Source organism: Palaemon carinicauda, chromosome 19 (assembly GCF_036898095.1).
Source record: "Palaemon carinicauda isolate YSFRI2023 chromosome 19, ASM3689809v2, whole genome shotgun sequence".
NCBI classification, from domain to species: domain Eukaryota; kingdom Metazoa; phylum Arthropoda; class Malacostraca; order Decapoda; family Palaemonidae; genus Palaemon; species Palaemon carinicauda.
Genome location: NC_090743.1, coordinates 59770544 through 59790593, shown reverse-complemented (window position 1 = coordinate 59790593; position 20050 = coordinate 59770544). Strand labels below are relative to the sequence as shown.

Here is a 20050-nt window from a genome sequence, read left to right as displayed (position 1 = left end):
AGCAACCGCTCTGATATCATGTGCAAGAGGAAAAGAGTCAGGGCTAGCTTGTTTAATAAAATACAAAATTTGTTGCCTGATCCCTTTAATGGTAATGGTACCGCCTTGTTCTCTAACGAATAGAGGCCCCGAGGAGTTAGAGGAGGTCCGGGATAAATAAGACCTAAGAGTAGTAACAGGGCACAGAGACGGATCTTGCGTGAGGGGAACAATTTTCCAGGAGGACCATCTGTTCTGAGGGTCTTCGTTCTTAGCTAAAAAGAATTTGTTAGGTGAAAGAAGGACCTCTCCCGAAGGAAGGAACTCAATATGACCCGGGTCTCTTGACAAAGCTGCCAGTTCAGAAATTCTTGCCCCGGAAGCCAAACTCACCAGGAAAAGTGTTTTCCTGAGAAGGGGAATGTAATCACAAGAACTGTTAATGGTATCAGAAGCCAATTTGAGTACATCATTAAGGAACCAGGTAACCGGGGTAGGACGAGTAACCGGTTTCAGTCTGGCACAGGCTTTCGGAATTGAAGCTAACAAAGAGTCGGTTAAGTCTATGTTAAAACCCACTAGGAAGATCTTTTTCAAAGCAGATTTAATAGTGGTGATAGTATTGGCTGCCAGACCTGATTCTAATAAAGTTCTAAAGAAAGTGACTGTAAGGTTCAAGTTCATACAGTGTACGGTACGTCTGAATCTATCAAAAATTTAGCCAACTTTTTAACCGCAGAATCATATTGGCGGATGGTGGAATCCCGTTTATCTGATTCTAGGAACAGGGTGTTTTGAGGATCGATATTGGCACCATGCATGGCCGCAAACTTCATGAAGTCCATAAAGTTAGGGCGCTCTGAATGTTTGAGAAAGCGTACACAACGCGTGTTTGTACTATCTGAGACAGAACCGGATTGGGTATCGGGTGAGGATGTAGTCTCAACTCTCGCAGGAGAGGGTACCATTTGCTCTTGGGCCAGTTGGGTGCGACCAAGGCTACTCGTCCCTTGAAGGATCTCAGTTTGTCTAGGACTTTCAGTAAAAGATTCACCGGGGGAAAGAGATAAATCCTTTCCCAGATGTCCCAATTCTGTGACATGGCGTCTGTGGCGTAGGCCTGAGGGTCTAGATTGGGAGCCACATATACTCTCAATTTGTGGTTGGACTCCGTGGCGAAGAGGTCCACTTGGAGACCCGGAACCCGAGAGAGAATCCACCGGAATGACTTTAGATCGAGTGACCATTCCGATTCTAGAGGGGAGGTCCGGGACAAGGCGTCTGCAACTACGTTCCGGACTCCCGCCAGGTGGACAGCTGAAAGATGCCAACGGTTCGAGGCTGCTAGGGAGAATATGGCTACTAGAACATGGTTCAGAGGCCCTGATTTTGATCCGCCTCTGTTGAGGCAGCGGACCACCACTTCGCTGTCGAGAACCAGACGAAGGTGTTGTCTCTTGGATGGAGCGAGACGTTTCAGGGTTAGAAGAACTGCCATGGCCTCCAGCACATTGATGTGGAATAGGCGGAATAAGGGAGACCAAAGACCTTGAACTTTCCTGAGCTGAGAATAGCCTCCCCAACCTGATAGGGATGCGTCCGTGTGAATGATTAACTTCGGAGGCGGAAATCGAAGGGGAACTGACTTTGACAGATTGTTGGCCCTTGTCCAAGGTAGAAGTCTTTCCCGGAGAATGGGAGGAAGGCGGACTTTCCTGTCCCGGAGCTTCCGGTTCGCCCTCGAACGCCAGACACGATTGATATCTTTCAATTTTGCTTTCAGAAGTAGATCCGTCACTGAAGCAAATTGAAGGGACCCTAGGATCCTCTCTTGGAGTCGTCTGGAACTTACTTTGTCTTTGAGAAAGCGTTTGGTGTTCATTGCAATCTCTAACCTCTTGGGTTTGGGAAGACACAGAGTGTGAGATATAAGATCCCATTGCAGGCCGAGCCATTGGAACTTTGATTTCGGAAGAAGACGGGACTTCTTGAAGTTGATCTGGAAGCCTAGAGATTGAAGGTATTGGATGACTCTGTGAGTGGCTTTTAGGCAATTTTGGGAGGTGTCTGACCAAATGAGCCAGTCGTCCAGATAGGCTACTACTTGAATCCCTTGATTTCTGAGTTCCTGAACAGCAACTTCTGCTAACTTTGTGAAGATCCTTGGGGCGATGTTGAGCCCGAAAGGCATCACCTTGAAGGAGTAATTTTTGTTTCCTAGGCGGAAGCCTAGATACGGACGGAAGTGTCTCGCTATCGGGACGTGATAATAGGCGTCTGTAAGATCGATAGAGGTGGTGACGGCCCCACGGGGAAGTAAGGTCCGCACCTGCGAGACGGTAAGCATTCGAAACTTGTCGCATTGAATGGACAAGTTGAGAAGGGATAGGTCTAGAATCACTCTTCTCTTGTCCGAATCCTTCTTCGGGACACTGAACAGCCGACCCTGAAACTTCAGGTGTTTCGTTTCTTGTATGGCGTTCTTTTGTAACAGGTCCTGGACAAATTCGACTAGGTCCGGAGTGGAATGCTGAAGAAATCTGTTCGGTGGAGGAGGTCCTTGAATCCAACTCCACCCCAGTCCCTTGGAGATGATACTGAAAGCCCAGGGACTGAACCTCCATTTGTTGCGGAAGGCATAAAGCCTCCCCCCTACCCGCTGCACCTCAGTATTGGCTTGAGGAGTTGCCTCCACGTCCGCCTCGGAAGTTCTTTCCCTTGCGAAAGAATCTACCTCTACCTCTGTTCTGGTGTGAACCACGGTGGTAGCCTCTACCTCTGGTATAACCCTGGGAAGAGCCTTGAGCCTCATAAGATTGGTTAAAGGCTGGAGAGGTGGTGGAGGCACCGGGAAGCTGGCTCTTAGGGAGCAGAACGGTGACATAGTCGTCCGAGGAAGGAGCCTGAGAGGTGGAAGGCTGTGCAGGAACAGCAGGAGATGGAGGAAGAGGCTGCCGGAAAACGGACGAGCTACTCTGCTGTTGCCGGAACTGAGTGGAGGTATACGGGCGGAGCCTCTTCCTACCCCGGGCTTGGTAACTTGCGGGATCATATTTCCGCTTAGGAGTCAAACCCCAACGGGCTTTAAGGCTCTGATTAACTCTAGTAGCCTCTGCCAAGACCTCCTCCACAAGATCCTCAGGGAAAAGATTTGGACCCCAACAAGAGGACCGGATAAGTTTATTCGGCTCGTGCCTAATAGTCGCCTCAGCCAGGACGTGTTTGCGGCACCTACGTTTAGCAAGAGCAAAATCATACAAGTCAAAATATAACGACTGCAAAGTAGCCTTATTAAGAGACTTAAAGATACTCTCAGTATCATAAGTTAAGGCTATCGACTCCGTAGACGTGGCCAAGTTCAAAGTTCGACCAACACGTAGGCGGGAATCATACTCCTGTTTAATAAGGGATTCCGGGAGACGGGGAAGCCGTTCACTAAACATTACTGACGCACAGTCCGCTGTTAGCTTGCCAGAAGTAAAGGTGGTATGGACATTGTCCCAACACTCATTACCTGAAGGAAGAAGGAGGGAGATCGGATCTACCTCTCGGATGGGAGGCAAGGGCTTCTCCTCCAGAGCATATTGAAAAGCCAGTTCTGCAACCTTATTGACGCATGGAGTCACGGTATTCTTGTCCATTAAGAACATTGTGAAAGAACTTTTATGAGGCGTCAACATGGTATTGGTGCAACCAATATCATTCAGAAACCTAGCCCAAACAGATTGGGCTTGTTCCTTTGGGAAAATGACAGTCTCTTTGGGGACCTTATCCAGCCGAACCAGAGCTTCCTCGGTAAGCCTGGCATAACCATGAAATGGAAATGCGAGACCAGGAGGAAAGAATTCAAAGTCCTCTAGTGGACGAGTACCAAGACCTTCCAATGTTAACATCCCGTCTGAGAATGGGGAATGAAGAGCCATGCGCCAAGGGTTATTCTTGGTAAACGGCGGAAGCTTAGAGGCATCCGGGATGAGAGAGCTTTGAACTCGCTCCGGAGCACCCTGCTCTAATGCCCCAAGTCTCTGACCAATGTTAGAGAACATCGTGTCCATCTTGGCCTGCATTTCCGACACAATCTTAGACTGCATCTCCGACACAATGCGAAGCATGGCTGATTCGGAAAGGCCCGGGTTAGGAGCAGAAGTGGCGGATTGTACTCCCGGGTCGTGAGACTTAGAGGAGGAGCCGGAAGCCTTAGATGACGGGTTTGTATTTGACTTGGAACTATGGGAAGCCTTGTGGGGCTTACGAGCTTTTGGCAAAGTTCTAGATATAGACTTATCTTTGGGGGGAACCGGGTGTGATCGGTGAGACGAATCACGGTCCCCAGAAAAACCATGGAAAGAAGAGAGATCAGATGAAGAAGAAAGAGCGGGGCTGAGGATAGGAATCTCAGCGCCGGTAACACCTGCCTCACTTACCACCCTACCTGCATCCGGATCATCCAACAACATAGGTTCCACATCCAAATTCAAGGAGGCAACATTGTCTTCCAGATCTCCGGGGGCATCCAACGGATCTTGTTCCTGGTCTATGAATCCCGCAATAGTGGCATCAATGTTGGCAATGATGGGTGCCGCAACATGCCTAGCCACAGCGGCTGAAGACTTGGCATTAGGGTAGATCATAGCACAGTAGTCTTCAGATAGGACGTAAGGCTGTTTCGATTTCACGTTTCGGGCAAAGCCCCCAACCCACACTTTCAGTGTGGCCCGAGCCGCAGTCTTCTGCTCCGGGGATGCCTGAAATAATAGTGGGAATTACAGAAGGAAGATTCCCGGCGGTCCTTCAAGACCATAGAAATCTTACTAAATAGTGTATGTATACCAAAAAAAGGTAAAATAATTAGAAAGACAACATAGCCAACGGGACTCACCGGATCAGATCCGAGGGTGGTGATGAGGTCAAAACAGACCATACAATTATCAGGGTGCCAGACCACGATGTCTTCCAGCTGAACTCCGCAGAGGGCGTGAGACCTACATACAGTATGGCCACAAGGCTGGTGAAGGACAGCCGCACAGGCCGTCGTCTGACAATGCACCATCTATAAAAGAATAGTATATGAGAAACTGTAATTCTCTTAAGTAGGGGCGGGTCCGGAGGACCCGGGACTAAACATAAGTCTAACTTAAGACTAGAGCTTAACTGTAATACTCTTAAGTAGGGGCGGGTCCGGAGGACCCGGGCCTAAACATAAGTCTAACTTAAGACTAGAGTATAGCTATCCATTCCGGTCGAGCCGGGATCATAAAGAAGGATGCAACAAAGAATTAAGACACATGGTGTCTGATTTCCCGGAGCGAGGTTAAGCCCCGGACCGGGAAATAAAAGTACATCCATAAACCAATACATATAGGAACTCCGGGATAGTGATCTGTTATATATAATCATAGGAACTGTTATAAATTAAGAGGGGGGCGGAACTGTAGATAAGAACCACCAACAGAACCCGGAGGGTTTCGTATAACATAATAAAAGTGTGATAGGTGAATATAAAATAGGGTGCACCGGGATCCTACTCTGTTGACCGGTGGCCAACCCGTCTAGACAGAGACGAAACCGCCGGGACACCCGGAGGACAAAGTCCATAAACACTGAACTACCCCCTCTAAAAGGAGGGAAGGCAACGGTCCCCTAGGGGAGGGGGGAGAGAAGCCTAGCCACCAACCTAGCGAGAGGGGGAGCTTGGGGGAGGATCACGTGATACGGAGCAGCAGGGCTACCAACTGACGATCCCCAAACACTACCAAAACAGATCATACGGAGTAATAGCACAAATATTCATTATAAAAGTAATAGCGTTGAAAAATATATAAATATACACATAAAAATTTAGGGCAAGGCATGCAAAATAATAAATAAATCCCAAAGGACAACAACCTGATGGCTTATATAATAAAAATTGCCGCCCAGTAACGAAGGTCGGCAAGCCATCTACGATACGTAACCTGATATCGGCCCTAAATATGAATCACAAGGGTTCTAAACGCTAAATAATGAATATCCACAGTAAAACATATAAAATTTTAAACTAATAATAAAAATAATACACTTAGTAACACCGCGAGTGAAACTAAAAGCTCTCAAAACAGGAGTACCAACCGTAAGCGGAATCGAGCAAGACCGAGATGATCGAAGAGAATAAACTCCTATAATTTAAATATTAAACGATCTAGATTGCTCAAAACACAGCAAAACATAGCTTGGTACTTAACTTAGACGGTGTCTCCTGGGAAACCGATGAAGAAGCCATAATCCAGTGAAAAATAAGGCAAAACACGAGAGCACAAACAAGCAGGTTACCACACAGGCGTGCTAAAAAGGAGTTGAGTTCTGAGCGGATGCAGAGTTGGTGGTGCCGAGTGAGGTTGAACGGCTCTCCTCTATTGGGGTCTTTGTCGTGGATGAATCTAAATAGTGCGGGACCTCTGGATTATACGCCCAATTCTATACCGACACCAATAGGTGAGCGAGCTAGTTAACCTAGCACTCCTTTACATTTTTTCTCTGGTATATTTAGCAGTAAATTACCTAAGAATAAGTGCTAATAGGAGCTTATTCACTGGCCGGCACAGGTTCAAGCCCAGAAAAAGGATATTCAATTATGTATTTTTCAAAAGTTTAGTAGCAGCTCTAAACAATCTTCTGAAAATAAGAATAGTGTCTCATAAAAATCAAACATTACATGCTAGGGGAGCACTCTCTGGTTTTAAGATACAGTATATAAATTCTATACCAAGGAGCAAGAATATTTTATAGGCCACAAAGATGTAGGTTGTTCAATCTACTACCTCCGCTGTAGGAAGCATTATATTTTGGGTTAAAAATCTGATATTGAAGGTCTTAAATTCTATATGTCCCTGCATTTATACAGATATAGGAACCAGTTCTCAAGGAAGAAGCCTCTTCTTCATACCAACAGAAGTCAGTAAGAATGTACTGTACTGTACTTTGGGATATTTTGGCCTTTGTTTATAATTTATCTATTTTGTCCTCTCTTTGAAAATGTGAAAGTCAAACAAAAAATTCAACAATGTTTTGTGGCTTGTTAATAATTCAAAACACCCCTACTGTTTGAAACAGTCCATTCATGAAACTGAGGTTCAAGCCCCTCTCAAGCATGATGGTTTCTAGTGGTGTCTGCAACCTCACCCTCCTTGTAAGCTAAGGATGGGAGGTTTGGGGGACTCTATAGGCCTACCTGTTGAGTCATTGGCAGTCATCACCTGGTCCTAACTTGGATGGAGAGGGGTCTAGGGCACTGATCATATGTATAAATGGTCAGTCTCTAGGGCATAGTCTTGCTAACCAGGGCAATGTCTCTGTCCCTTGCCTCTTCAATTCATGAGTGGCCTTTATACCCTTTAAACACGAAAAACCAGTATGAAACTTATATTGCATAACTTGTAGCCAGTCAATATAGATTTGTTGCCAGCTACACTCAAACTGTTGAGTGCAGAATGTTTTGTTGCATCTATAGAGAGTTTGGAATCAAATCCAGACATAATTTATAATGGATTCAAGGCAGCTGGAACAGCTGAGGTACTCATAGTTTTAACCAAAAAAAAAACTGTATTTAATCCACTGTAGATAAGTTTTCATTAAAGTGAAACTGTAATTAGTTATTTGTTGATTTTACAAGTTTTTCATGTTTATTTTCTATGTGATTTATATCTGGTTTTCTGTTTAACAGTATTTTATTCCACAGTACATAATACTTCAATAATAGATTTATGCGAATCAGGTACACACCAATACACACTACGCAAAACTAATTCTGCGATAAGTTGGTTATATTTTTGCCACTGAAGCTGAAATTGGCAAAATATTAACAAGCCTAATTACAATGCCAGATATTTGGACAGAAAGGGGGAATTTTTTACAACGCCAAAATATCCCAAAGTACGGTATTTTCATTCCAAGATGACATATGGAACTTAAAAAACCTTAAGAACTGTGGAGGATTTCATTTTTTCATCATAATTAGACTGTCCAATAATGACACATTGTTAACTTTTTCCCTAAGAACTAATTTTGAAAGATCTTCAAAGAAATCTTGACTACAAGCTAATGCAAGCTGTAAAAGGTATGTACGCACTGTACTGTACGTGTACACATATGCACAGTACAGAAAACAGTGCACTTAGCCCCTTGTTGATCTGTAATAGCTCCTCCCATCAAAGTTCTTTAACCGAGTTCTACAACCATCCATTGATGCAGCCCTTAATCAAGAGAAAAGTGAGCCTTTTCTATACTAGTTGGGATCACATTAAGAACAGCACTGGAAAACTAAACTCTGAATTATTCTATTATTAGTGATTTACAAAGCCAGATTAAAAAACCCAAAACCACTGCCAAAACAATGATAAAGACATGGGGAAAACTGTAGTCATTAATTGCAATATACAATTCTTAAAATGATTTTAAAGTTATTCCAGAATAAAACATGTTATGAATAATCAAATATATATAAAATTCCTTGACAAGGTCCAAAATTGAAGAAAGTCTGGTGCCTGAGAACTGATTATTCTTACTATCCTTCTGCTTACTGTAGTTAGTTCAAATGTGAACAGAACACAGAACTAAAAATTCCAAGTGGCAAAGGGTTAGGTGCTACTCTAACACCACCTGTGCTGAAACAGGTCCAGGTCCTCTACTTACCAACATTCGTAAACAAAATTCCAACTGAAAACACAACAACACTTACCTAAAAACTAAGTGATATACAACGGCTAAAGTACAATAGATTAAGTAAAGGAAAAACTCCTTTTGATTTTATAGGAAGTAGGCTGGCCAGAGCCACCATCCACCCCTAGAGACACTACCACTAGAGTTATTGGGTTCATTGACTGGCCAAATAGTACTACACTGGATCCCTCTATCTGTTTACGGCTAATTTTTTCTTTGCCTACACATACACTGAATAGTCTGGCCTATTCTATACACATTCTCCTCTGTCCTCATACACCTGACAACACAGATTACCAAAAAATTCTTCTCACTCAAAGGGTTAACTGCTGCACTGTAATTGTTCAGTGGCTGCATTCCTCTTGGAAAGGGTAGAAGAGACTCTTTAGCTATGGTAAGCAGCTCTCCTAAGGGTGAGCGAGCTGTGTATATTCCTGGCATTCCATGCAGCTTTTTTCTCTGGTATATTTAGCAGTATTTATACCTTAGAAATGGTGCTATAAGGAGCATTACACGGAGCGACACAGGTTGAGCCCAGAAATAATAATAATAACCCACAGATAAAGATTTGTTTTTCCTATGAATATGTATATACTCCTCAGAGGAGACCATATCCACAACTAAAAACTACAAAGGGACTCTTATGAATGAATGAAAAAGTGGCCATTACTGCAGCAATACAATATCAAACCCTACAGTAATTATTAACGGGCAGAACACATTTACGGGACCTTAGCATAGTAGCAAAAGTCCTTTTCCCATCACATATGAAAGATAAAATAAGCAACACAAAATAATTAGAGAATTATTAGACAACTATTCTTAAGCGAAATACAAACCAGATCATTTGTCTTTTGATTAAATTTATCATGAGATAAAATCCCTCTGACTTTATCAAATTATTCTTTCTCAGTTAAAAATCTTTTGCCATGACTAAAATGTAATAATGAAAACATAAATTTTCTACAATAGAAAGTTTCTACCATACTGTATATCAATTTAAATTTGTTTTTAAACAATAAATTCCACAAAAATGTAAACGTGTTCTGCCTATTAACAATATTATCAAAACACAGAAGGTCCTCAACTTGCAAACCTTTGGAAATATGAACACAATTCCAAGTGAAATCAAATCTAATATTGTATCAACTATTTGTAATGAAATACTGTAAAATGAACAATATTATATAATTTAATGCAGTAAACAAAACGACATTTGCAACATGAAACGTGACTATTTGTTGATTTTTGCAGCTGAAAATCAAAGGCACGCAAGTTAGGTGATGCCTACCCCAGACCAATATTTAACAAAACTTACAAACAGCTTCTTGAAACCTATTAACTATTAAGTTTATAAGTTGAGGACTTTCTGTATAAACCTTAAAATATAGTATAATATGAGGAACACGATGCCAATCATTTTCTAATACAGAGACCAAAAAGTAAGGTAATTCCCATACAACTTTAGATGCTCTTTGTTAAATAAATAGTCAAACACCTAATAGTTTTAAAACTATACCAAACTTTTTTAGTTTTCTTAAGATCAATAAATACGATGGTAAATGAAATTGGTAAATACTGTACGGTACATTAACCTTAAAATGTGCAAATTAGTTCAAATCATTACAACTTGGATGTGTTGACTGAGTAGATCTAACTTCGTTGCATCTTTTGAACATCTTCTTGAAAGAGAAAGTTTGTCGAAGTCTTCAGTCACAAGAGGGAGACATCCTGAACGAAGGACTCCTGTAAAGGAAAATAAGGTTCTTTAGAAATGTTATAAGCTGTTAATAAGTTCAGTACAGTCAACAACAACACACACTCAAATAGCTAATCACTTTATCATATTAAAAACTATAGTTTAATAAAATAAAACATAATGAATTGAAAAAAAAAAAACAGAACTGAAAACCCTGACTAACTAAAATGTTTCATAAAACCCATTTAACTGTTACTTGGGGCTTGCATTATTATATACTTATAGGTTAAATATATAATTTTATAATTCTATAATACTGTAGATTTTTTCATCACAAACAAATTGCTTCCGGTTAGCCTATTTTGAGGAAGCAAAAACCTCCAATCACTCTGCAGAGTTGATTTGTTATCTCACAAATGCCTATACAGTAATCTCATTTCCCCAATATTATCTAAAAATTTTCCATCAACATTCTTCTAATACATAAATTCACCCATTTTTAACATTATTTGCCTCATAAATACCTTTCTAATAGGTCCCAGCTTAGGTGAAGCAGGGGCTTGGGTGCTGATCACATATATATATGGTCAATTTCTAGGGCATTGTCACTCTCTCTTGTTTCTGTCATTCATGAACAGCCTTTAAAAACCTTTAACAGGTTGGCTGAGGCAGTTGCCACCCATTGAGATAATAAAGCTAAAGTTATTGGGTCCTTTGACTGACCAAATAGTACTACATTGGATCCCTCTCTGGTAGCTCAGTTTTCATTTGCCTATATATACACTGAATAGTTTGGCCTATTCTTTACACATTCTCCTCTTTCCTCTTACACCTGACATGGGCATAACTGAAAAATTGTTCAGTGTCTACTTTCCACTCGGTAAGAGTAGAAGAGACTCTTTAGCTATGTTTAGCTATGGCAAGCTGCTCTCTTAAGAGAGCACTCCAAAATCAAACCATTTTTCTCTATCCTCTGTACCATGGTCTTCCACTGTTTTGGGTTAGAGTTCTATTGCTTAAGGAACACTCGAGTACACTGTTCTAACTATTTCTTTTCCTCAAAGGGTTATTTTCCTTTTTGGAGACCTTGGGCTTATAGGATCCTGCTTTTCCATCTAGGGTTGTAGCTTAACTAGTAATGATAATAATTTGGTAGCAGAACTTTGTCGGACACAGTAAGTTACAACAAATGTCCCCAGGCTTGATCCATTGTTTCTCTGATACCTTTAAGTCCCTTTGAGCTTCTCAAGTTTCTTGAATGGCAATATGGAAGAGAACTCAAGTCTGCAAATGGAGCGCAGATTGTACTGTAAAGCAGTATGCTGCTAAAGCCACGCTGCACAAATGGCACTGAGCTGATGCAATGCCACGAGCTACAGCAGCTCGTGATCTTGATCCATATAAACCTGATTCTGTTATTATGTATAGAGCTAGGGTCAACTTTCAGCAGCCATACGAAGAGGAAAAGAAGGTACAGTATTAGGAAACATGACAAATTTTGTAGATAATTTGTATTTTTCCTACCATACAAACCTTAGCTATTTACATGGGGTATTATTTTGGCGGAGCTGAAATGACGAGCCATTAAATTTTAACGAGGGTTAACTACCCCCTCGCTGGTTAGCGGGGGGTAGGGAAGGGGTAGCTAGCTACCCCTCCCCCCCTCACACACTGTGAATAGCTCAATTCGCTTAAAGCTAGGACTTGACTTGGGGGTCAGGGTTGGCGGGTAACATTTGCGTAAATAGCTAAGGTTTGTATGGTAGGAAAAATACAAATTATCTACGAAATTTGTCATTTGTTCCGTAACCTAATACAAACCACGCTATTTACATGGGGTGACTTACCCTTAGGAAGGGCGGAAAGTCCCCAGCCTTCTGGCTTCGGCTTTACCCGGGGACTCCAATTCCGAGTTGTAGAACTCAAGGAACGGGAGTCCCTAACCTTCGCACGTTGTCATGTTTGACCATCGTGCGGCCTACTAGGATGTGTGTGAAGGAGAATAACGTGACTCATGCTAGGAAGTTGACCTGGGGTCCTTATGTGGAACTCTAGGCTAGGACGTTCCCAATACCACCTCGTCAGGGTATGGGGGACGCGACAGTATTAAGGCTAATACTAGGAGCACAAGGAAGCATGGTTTACCTGCAGAGGTTGAGGTCAGCTGCGCAAAGACCTGGATGCTGCTATCCCCAAGAGAGGGGAGAATGAAGAAAGAAGTAAGGGCCAGACATACTCTTTTATTCACGCAGACTAAAACCGGGTAACAATGCCCTCCACCTTCTGCTACTTGTGCAATAAGGAGCCTGAGGTTAGACCAGCTGTTGTGCAGCCACCACAGGACCGATAGAAAACGTATCGAGGTTCCTGTGGGTCACGTCCTGCAGGTAGTGGGCTGTGAACATCGTCTGACGTTTCCAGACCCCAGCTTGTAGAACCTGCGTCACAGAGAAGTTTCTCTTGAAGGCCAGGGAAGTAGCAACACCCCTGACGTCGTGAGCTCTGGGACGACGTGACGGAGGAGAGTCGGGATTCAAGGTGCTGCTTATCACCTTGCGAATCCATGAAGAGATGGAGTTCTTGGTGACCCTCCTCTTTGTCCTCCCTGTGCTCACAAACAAAGCTTGTACATTAGGACGGGCTGCAGCTGTTCTTTTGAGGTAGCGCCTCAGACTCCTGACTGGGCACAGTAACAGATAGTCTGGGTCACTTGTTACAGAACGTAGACTCGTTACCTTGAAGGAGTCGAACCTTGGATCCAACACCCCAGGGTTTTGAGTCTTAGCAATGAACTCAGGGACGAACTTGAACATTACCTCCCCCCATCCCCTTGAATGGGCAACGTCGTAGGAGAGACCATGAAGTTCACTTACTCGTTTGGCCGAGGCCAACGCGAGTAGGAACACCGTCTTCCACGTTAGGTGGCGATCAGACGCCTGGCGTAATGGTTCAAAGGGAGCTCTTTTCAGAGCCCTGAGCACTTGAACCACGTTCCAAGGAGGGGGTCTGACTTCCGACTGGGGGCAAGTAAGCTCGTAGTTGCGTATGAGTAGAGAAACTTCCAACGAAGAGGAAATATCCACTCCTTTCAGCCTGAAGGCTAAGCTTAAGGCTGAGCGATAGCCTTTCACCGCCGAGACCGAAAGGCGCATTTCCTCCCGAAGAAATACAAGGAACTCCGCTATTGTTGGAATAGTGGCATCGAGCGGAGAGATACCCCTTCCACGACACCAACCACAAAAGACTTTCCACTTCGCCTGGTAGACGCTGGCAGAGGATTTTCGCAGGTGTCGAGACATCCTGTCCGCAACCTGTTGAGAAAAACCTCTCTCCGTGAGGAGTCGCTGGATAGTCTCCAGGCGTGAAGCCGAAGTGAAGCTACGGCCTTGTGGAAGATGTTGCAATGTGGTTGTCTGAGTAGCTCGTGACGTGGAGGGAGTTCTCTTGGGGGTTCCGTTAGGAGTTGCAGAAGGTCTGGGAACCATTCCGCATGATGCCATAGCGGAGCTATAAGAGTCATGGAGAGGTTGACCGATAGGTTGGCCTTGTTGAGCACCCTTCTCATCAGACAAAAAGGTGGGAAGGCGTAAACGTCCATGTTGTCCCACCTGTGTTGAGATGCATCCTGCCAGAGAGCCTTGGGGTCCGGGACTGGAGAGCAGTAAAGGGGCAGCCTGAAATTCAAGGCTGTCCCAAACAGGTCTACAGTCGGGGAACCCCACAAAGTCAGGACTTTGTTGGCTAACTGAGGATCCAAAGACCACTCGATACTCACTATCTGCGTCGCCCTGCTGAGGCTGTCGGCGAGGACATTCCTCTTGCCAGGAATGAAGCGAGCTGACAGTGAGATCGAGCGGGTCTCGGACCATCTCAGAATCTCTACTGCAAGATGGGATAGCTGTTGCGAGAAGGTACCTCCCTGCTTGTTGATATAAGGCACTACTGTGGTGTTGTCGCTCATCACCACCACGGAGTGGCCCACCAGGGTTTGTTGGAACTGTTGAAGAGCCAGAAAAACGGCCTTCAATTCTAGCAGGTTGATGTGGAGGCACCTTTCCGATTCTGACCAAAGGCTTGAGGCTCTTTGGTTCAGAATGTGGGCTCCCCACCCTTGATTTGACGCGTCTGTAAACAGAGTCAAATCTGGGGGGAGGACGAGAAGATCTGCTCCCTTCCGTAGGTTCTCGTCGTCCAGCCACCATCAAAGATCCGCCCGTTCCGAAGGTCCTATGGGAACTAGGAAGTCCGGGTAATCGTTTTCCTGATTCCATCGTGACTTCAGCCGCCACTGAAGGGATCTCATCCTGAGGCGGCCGTTTGGAACAAGACGAACCAAAGATGATAGATGGCCTAAGAGACATAACCACAGTTGGGCTGGAAGCTCTTCTCGTCTGAGGAAAGGTTCTGCTACCTTCCTCAGCCTTGCTATCCTTTCGTCTGATGGAAAGGCTTTGTGGAGAATCGTGTCTAGTTTCATGCCTAGGTATACCAGTTTCTTCGTAGGGCGCAGAGAGGACTTCTCGAGATTTACCAAGATCCCTAGATCTTGGCAAACTTCCAGAAGCCTGTCTCGGTGTCGCAGAAGGGTTGACTCCGAGTCTGCCAGGATTAGCCAGTCGTCCAGATAACGAAGGAGACGGATGCCGTTCCTGTGAGCCCACGACGAGATCAGAGTGAACACCTTGGTGAACACCTGGGGTGCCGTGGAGAGACCGAAACACAGCACCTTGAACTGGTAAGTCTTGCCGTCTAGGCTGAATCTTAAGTACTTCCTGGAAGACGGATGGATGGGGATCTGGAAGTACACGTCCTTCAGATCCAGAGTGGACATAAAGTCTTGTGGTCTCACTGCAAGTCTGACCATGTCCGCTGTCTCCATACTGAAACGAGTTTGTACGACAAACTTGTTTAGTGCTGAGAGGTTGATGACCGGTCTCGAGCCTCCAGACGCCTTCTTTACAAGAAAGAGTCGACTGAAGAAGCCTGGGGAACCGTCGTCGACCTCCTGGAGAGCATCCTTATTGAGCATGGTCTCGACTTCTGCCCGAAGGGCCAACCCCTTTGCCGATCCCAAGGCATAGGAGTTCAACGACACTGGATTCGCTGTCAGGGGAGGTAGAGATATTGTGAACGGGACGCGATACCCTTGACCGATCACAGAGACCGTCCAAGGGTCGGCCCCGAGTTGCTGCCACCTCTGCACGCAACTTTTTAGGCATCCCCCCACAGGTGGACATGCAGGGGGACTGCCACTCCTAGTGTTTGCGACCTTTGCCGCTTCCTCTAGGAGTTCTACCTCCCTTAGAGGACTTGCCGCGTTTCTTGTCTTTCGGCTGAAAGGACTGTGGCATAGACACGCTTGTCTTAGCTGCCGAAGCCTGCTTAGGTGTCTTGCGAGGCTGCTGTTGACGTTGTTGTTGAGGGGCTGGAGGTTTATAGGGCCGAGATGTCAGGGCCCTTTGGAGGAGAGAGTCTCCTCCACCTCTCAGCCGTCTGCTCCATGTCACGAGGCTCCAGTAACTCCCCTCCAAAAATAGAGGAGTGCCTGAGCCTGCTGACGTCTGCAGTGGCGATCTTCGGATGGAACCTCTCGGACACTGAATCGCGTCTTTTGAGGATCATGTCGGCCCACAGGTTAGTGAGCTGATGGGCTAGAAACTCAATAGAGCGAGTGTCCGAGAGGAGGAAGGTCTCCAAAGCTTTCCTATTGCTCTCCTTGGACAGATCCTCGGATCGCAATAGGATGCCCAGAGACCCAAGCCAGAGATCAAGCCACGAAGTTGCCTGCATGGCACTCTTCGCGACTTTTTCCAGGTTTGGGTCTCTGACGCTGCAAACGTCACCTGCCGGGTAGAGAGCTTCTCGAAAGAAGTTCCCCTTTGCTAGTTCTTCCACGGAATGATGGAGTGGAAGAGACATGCAAGACTCCCCGTCGATCTCAAAATACCTCCTCTGTTCGACTAGAGGAGGTGGGAGGAGTTTGAACCCGGCAGAAGAACGTCCTGAGGAGGCCAGCCCAGAGAGTTGAGCTTTGACCTTGTCTCTGGCGCCTTTCACCCCTTTAGACCAGAGCAAAGCCGCACTAGTCTTGGGGGGCTTCTGGACACCAAAGACCTCGTCAAGCATGGTGTCTTTCCCCTCGCGAGGGGCTGTCTCCGGGTCCTTGATTTAGTTGAGCTCCCTCATCAATCCAAGGACCTGCTAGAATGCATGTTCTGACTTGCTGTGCTCTCCTCTTGGTGGACTGGCAGCTAAGTCTCCCATCCCCAAGAGGTCTTCTTGGGGAGAAACGTGGACGTCCTCCCCAGGGATAGCTGGCTCTTGACGAATCCTCGATGAAGATTTTGGAACAGTCTTGGTGTCCTTCGATTCCCTCCTGGGAGGGAAGTAGGACTCCAACAAAGATGCCCGAGGAGGACCCTCCCCCTGTGCAACCCCTCCTCTATCCGGAGAAAATTCTCCCCTTGGTGCCAAGGGAGAATTCTACGAGTTAAAGGAATCCCCCGAGGACGAGATAAACTCATCTACAGGAGGGGGAGGAGCTGCAGAGGTTGGAGAAGGAGAAGGGGTCCGCTTGATGGGGTTCCTGGAGACCAGCTTTCCCCGGGGAGGAGTCACCACGAAGCCCACTCCTTTCCTTTTCTTCAACGGTGGAGAACCCGTCACAGGGTCCCGTCCCTGATCAGTGCTGGAAGGCTTAATAGCCTGGACCACAGCATTGATCATGTGGCGGAACCATGGTAGACGGGTAACTGACGCTGTGTCAGCAATCCCCGCTGGAGAAAAGGGGATCTCGCGACCCTTAGGAGTGGACACCACGGGGCCTTCCTGAAAAGAAAAAGATGATTGCCAAGACCTCTCTGCCGATCTTTCTTGTTCTGCCGTTGTCCTCCTCTTGCGCGGAGGTGAATCCTAGGAACGCCTCCCAGGAGGAGCGTCCTGCTGATGATCCTTGCGATTCGTATGACCCACACGGGCGGGTACGATGCCGCGCCCGGGAGAGCTCGTGAAAGAAGTTTCGCGCGCGGGCGAGGTAGCGCGATGGCGCGTAGGCGAGCGACCTGTGGGTGAGCGTTCGCGCGTAGGAGAATGGCGACCATAGGACCGCGCGTGATGGCGCGCAGGTGATTGGTGCGCAGGTGAATGGCGCGCAGGAGGGTATGCACGAGGTCGAGTAGGAGAGCGTGCATATGAACGCGTAGGAGAACGTTCCAGAGAACGAGCTGGCGAGTGGGCGCGCGACCTCTTAGGAGAGCGCTGGTGATGGTGGGAGGGAGAGAGATGTCCCCTAGAAGACTTGGTCTCCCTCAACTGGTGGCGCGCAGATCTGTCAGTGATTGTGGCGCATGAAGGAGAGGCCCCATTCTTTAGAGCCTGCAGGCCACACAGCGTGTTGGCATGAAGGGCGAGCTGTAGGAGATCGTGGGCGTGTGTGCGCCAAACTTAAGAGGCGCTCAGAAATCGAAGGGCGCGCAGGAGCAACTGGGAGTGCAGGAATCGACGAGTGAGGCAAAGGTGAACCCTTGCGAGCGTCTGAATCAGAAGATCTTGAGGGCGCTGGCGAGCATGGGCGCGCAGGGCGTGCAACAGGCACAGGCACTAGTGCGTGCTTGCGCGTGCGTGCTTGCGCGTGCGTGCGTGCTTGCGCGTGCGTGCGTGCTTGCGCGCGCGCGCAGGAGAGTGATGGCGCGCAGTGCGCCCATCAGGAAGTTGTTGCTTCTCAGGCTGGGGGCGCCCTAAGGAGCGCTGGCGAGCAGGGGAGCTCTGGCGAGTAGGAGATCGCTGGCGTGTTGGAAGGCGTTGTACCTTCTCTGGATGTCCAGGAGAGCGCTGGCGCGCAGGAGATCGCTGGCGCGCAGGAGATCGCTGGCGCGCAGGAGATCGCTGGCGCGTTGGGGAGCGTTGGTCCTTCACAGGCTGAAGAGCGCGCCCAGAAAGGCGCTGGCGAGCAGGAGATTGCTGGCGCGTTGGGGAGCGTTGATCATCCTCAAGATTAAGAGCGCGCCCAGGGGCGCGCTGGCGAGCAGGAGAGCGCTGGCGCACAGGAGATCGCTGGCGAACAGGAGATCGTTGACGAGTAGGTGACGAAGATGACCTACACTCAACTGCACGCAAGCGCGCAGGTGCGCGCACAGGGGCCAGGGACTTAACCCCAGAGTCCTTTTCCCCTGAAGGGGACGGTGCCTGTAGGATTACAGGTGACGGCAGCACTGAAGATCTGGCAGGAGTAGGGGATCGTGAACGATCCGCAGAGAGGTCAAGGGATGTTGCAGGTATGACCTTCTCCTGACGAGGTAGTTCCTCCGCAGGGGGAGGAGAAGGAGACCCAAAGAGGCGCCTCTTCACCCCTTTATAGGGAGAAGGGAGCCCCCTCTCTCAAAGAGGCCTACGGGCCTTACGTCGAATGCGACCCCTGGGTAAGGAGTCAGGGTCATCGGTCCTTCGAAGAGGAGTCTCTGAAAGCGCGCTCCCCCCGGGGGGGGGGGGGGGGGACGAGCTCGCAGGAGAGACCGGGGGACCCACCTTCCCCTTCGAAGGCTGCGCGGAAGGGAGAGGTGAGTCTTCAGCAACATCCGAGGCAGCAGGATCAAGGGTTTGACTTGTCACGTCAGAAGGGACAGTCAAAACAGCGTCGACAATGTCCGAAGGATAAACCTCCGGAATTACCGGCGACTGTTTGACTGCAGCCCCTAGCTGCAACAAGTCAAACAGGCCTTCCTTAGAGGGAGTCCCCTTAAGCCCCAAGGAAGCCCAAAACTGAAATAAACCATGGTTAGATACCGTACAGTCAAGTTCATCAAAATATAAAATATCCTCCCCCGGGGGAGGAAAGGGAACAACCTCGCTAAGGGAGGCCACGCCCTCTCCACCACCCCGAGGTTGGCAAAAACCACTAGGGCCTGCGATCTCACTCGGCGGTTTCACAGGTGAAGCCGGACGAGGGAGACCTTCGGAGGAGGTTCGGGCGGCGCAAGGGGAGTCCCTAGAGACCTCCTTCTTCAAAGTCACCTCCGAAGGAGATCGCTCTCTCTTGGACTTCTTCTTGCGCCTACGGCCAAACTTCTCCCACTGGGAGGCAGAACACTCCCTGCACACATTTTCCTTGTCACACCGTTGACCTCGGCAAAGGGGGCAAAGGGCGTGAGGATCCGTATCCATAGAGGACATAAAAGTCCCGCACGGGCGATTAGGAAGTCCAGGGCAAGTACGCATTGTTATAGAGTCGAGGCCAACTTCACACACAAACTGTTTAAAGAGAAAGCAGAAAAAGATTAAAGGCTGTCAAGCGAGGGTGAGAGCAGAAACGTCTGATCATCACCCGAGCCAAAAGTGAATTGAGCTATTCACAGTGTGTGAAGGGGGGGAGAGGTAGCTAGCTACCCCTTCCCTACCCCCCCCCCTAACTAGCGAGGGGGTAGTTAACCCTCGTTAAAATTTAATGGGTCGTCATTTCAGCTCCGCCAAAATAATACCCCATGTAAATAGCGTGGTTTGTATTAGGTTACGGAACAAATTCTGTTTAAGGAAGAAGGAATAGGGAAAAGAAAAGAAAATATGTATCAGGTGTGGAAAAAAGAGAGATGAAAATAAAAGAATTAGAATAGAGAAGACAACTAAGGAGGTGCCGAAGAAAAGGCAAATCCCTCCGCCCAGCAACGGAATGGATCACCTCCAAAT

The 20050-nt window shown here is 47.1% G+C and overlaps 1 long non-coding RNA gene across 3 annotated transcripts in view; it reads right to left on the bottom strand.

Annotated features, from left to right (window-relative positions):
- Positions 1-7033: 7033 nt before the first annotated feature.
- LOC137658251 (uncharacterized) overlaps positions 7034-20050 on the bottom strand; it is a 91997-nt gene continuing 78980 nt past the window's right edge. For all 3 annotated transcript variants that reach the window (XR_011047299.1, XR_011047301.1, XR_011047300.1), the window contains one exon: positions 7034-10419. This is a non-coding gene — a long non-coding RNA (uncharacterized lncRNA). The remainder of the gene's footprint in view (positions 10420-20050) is intronic.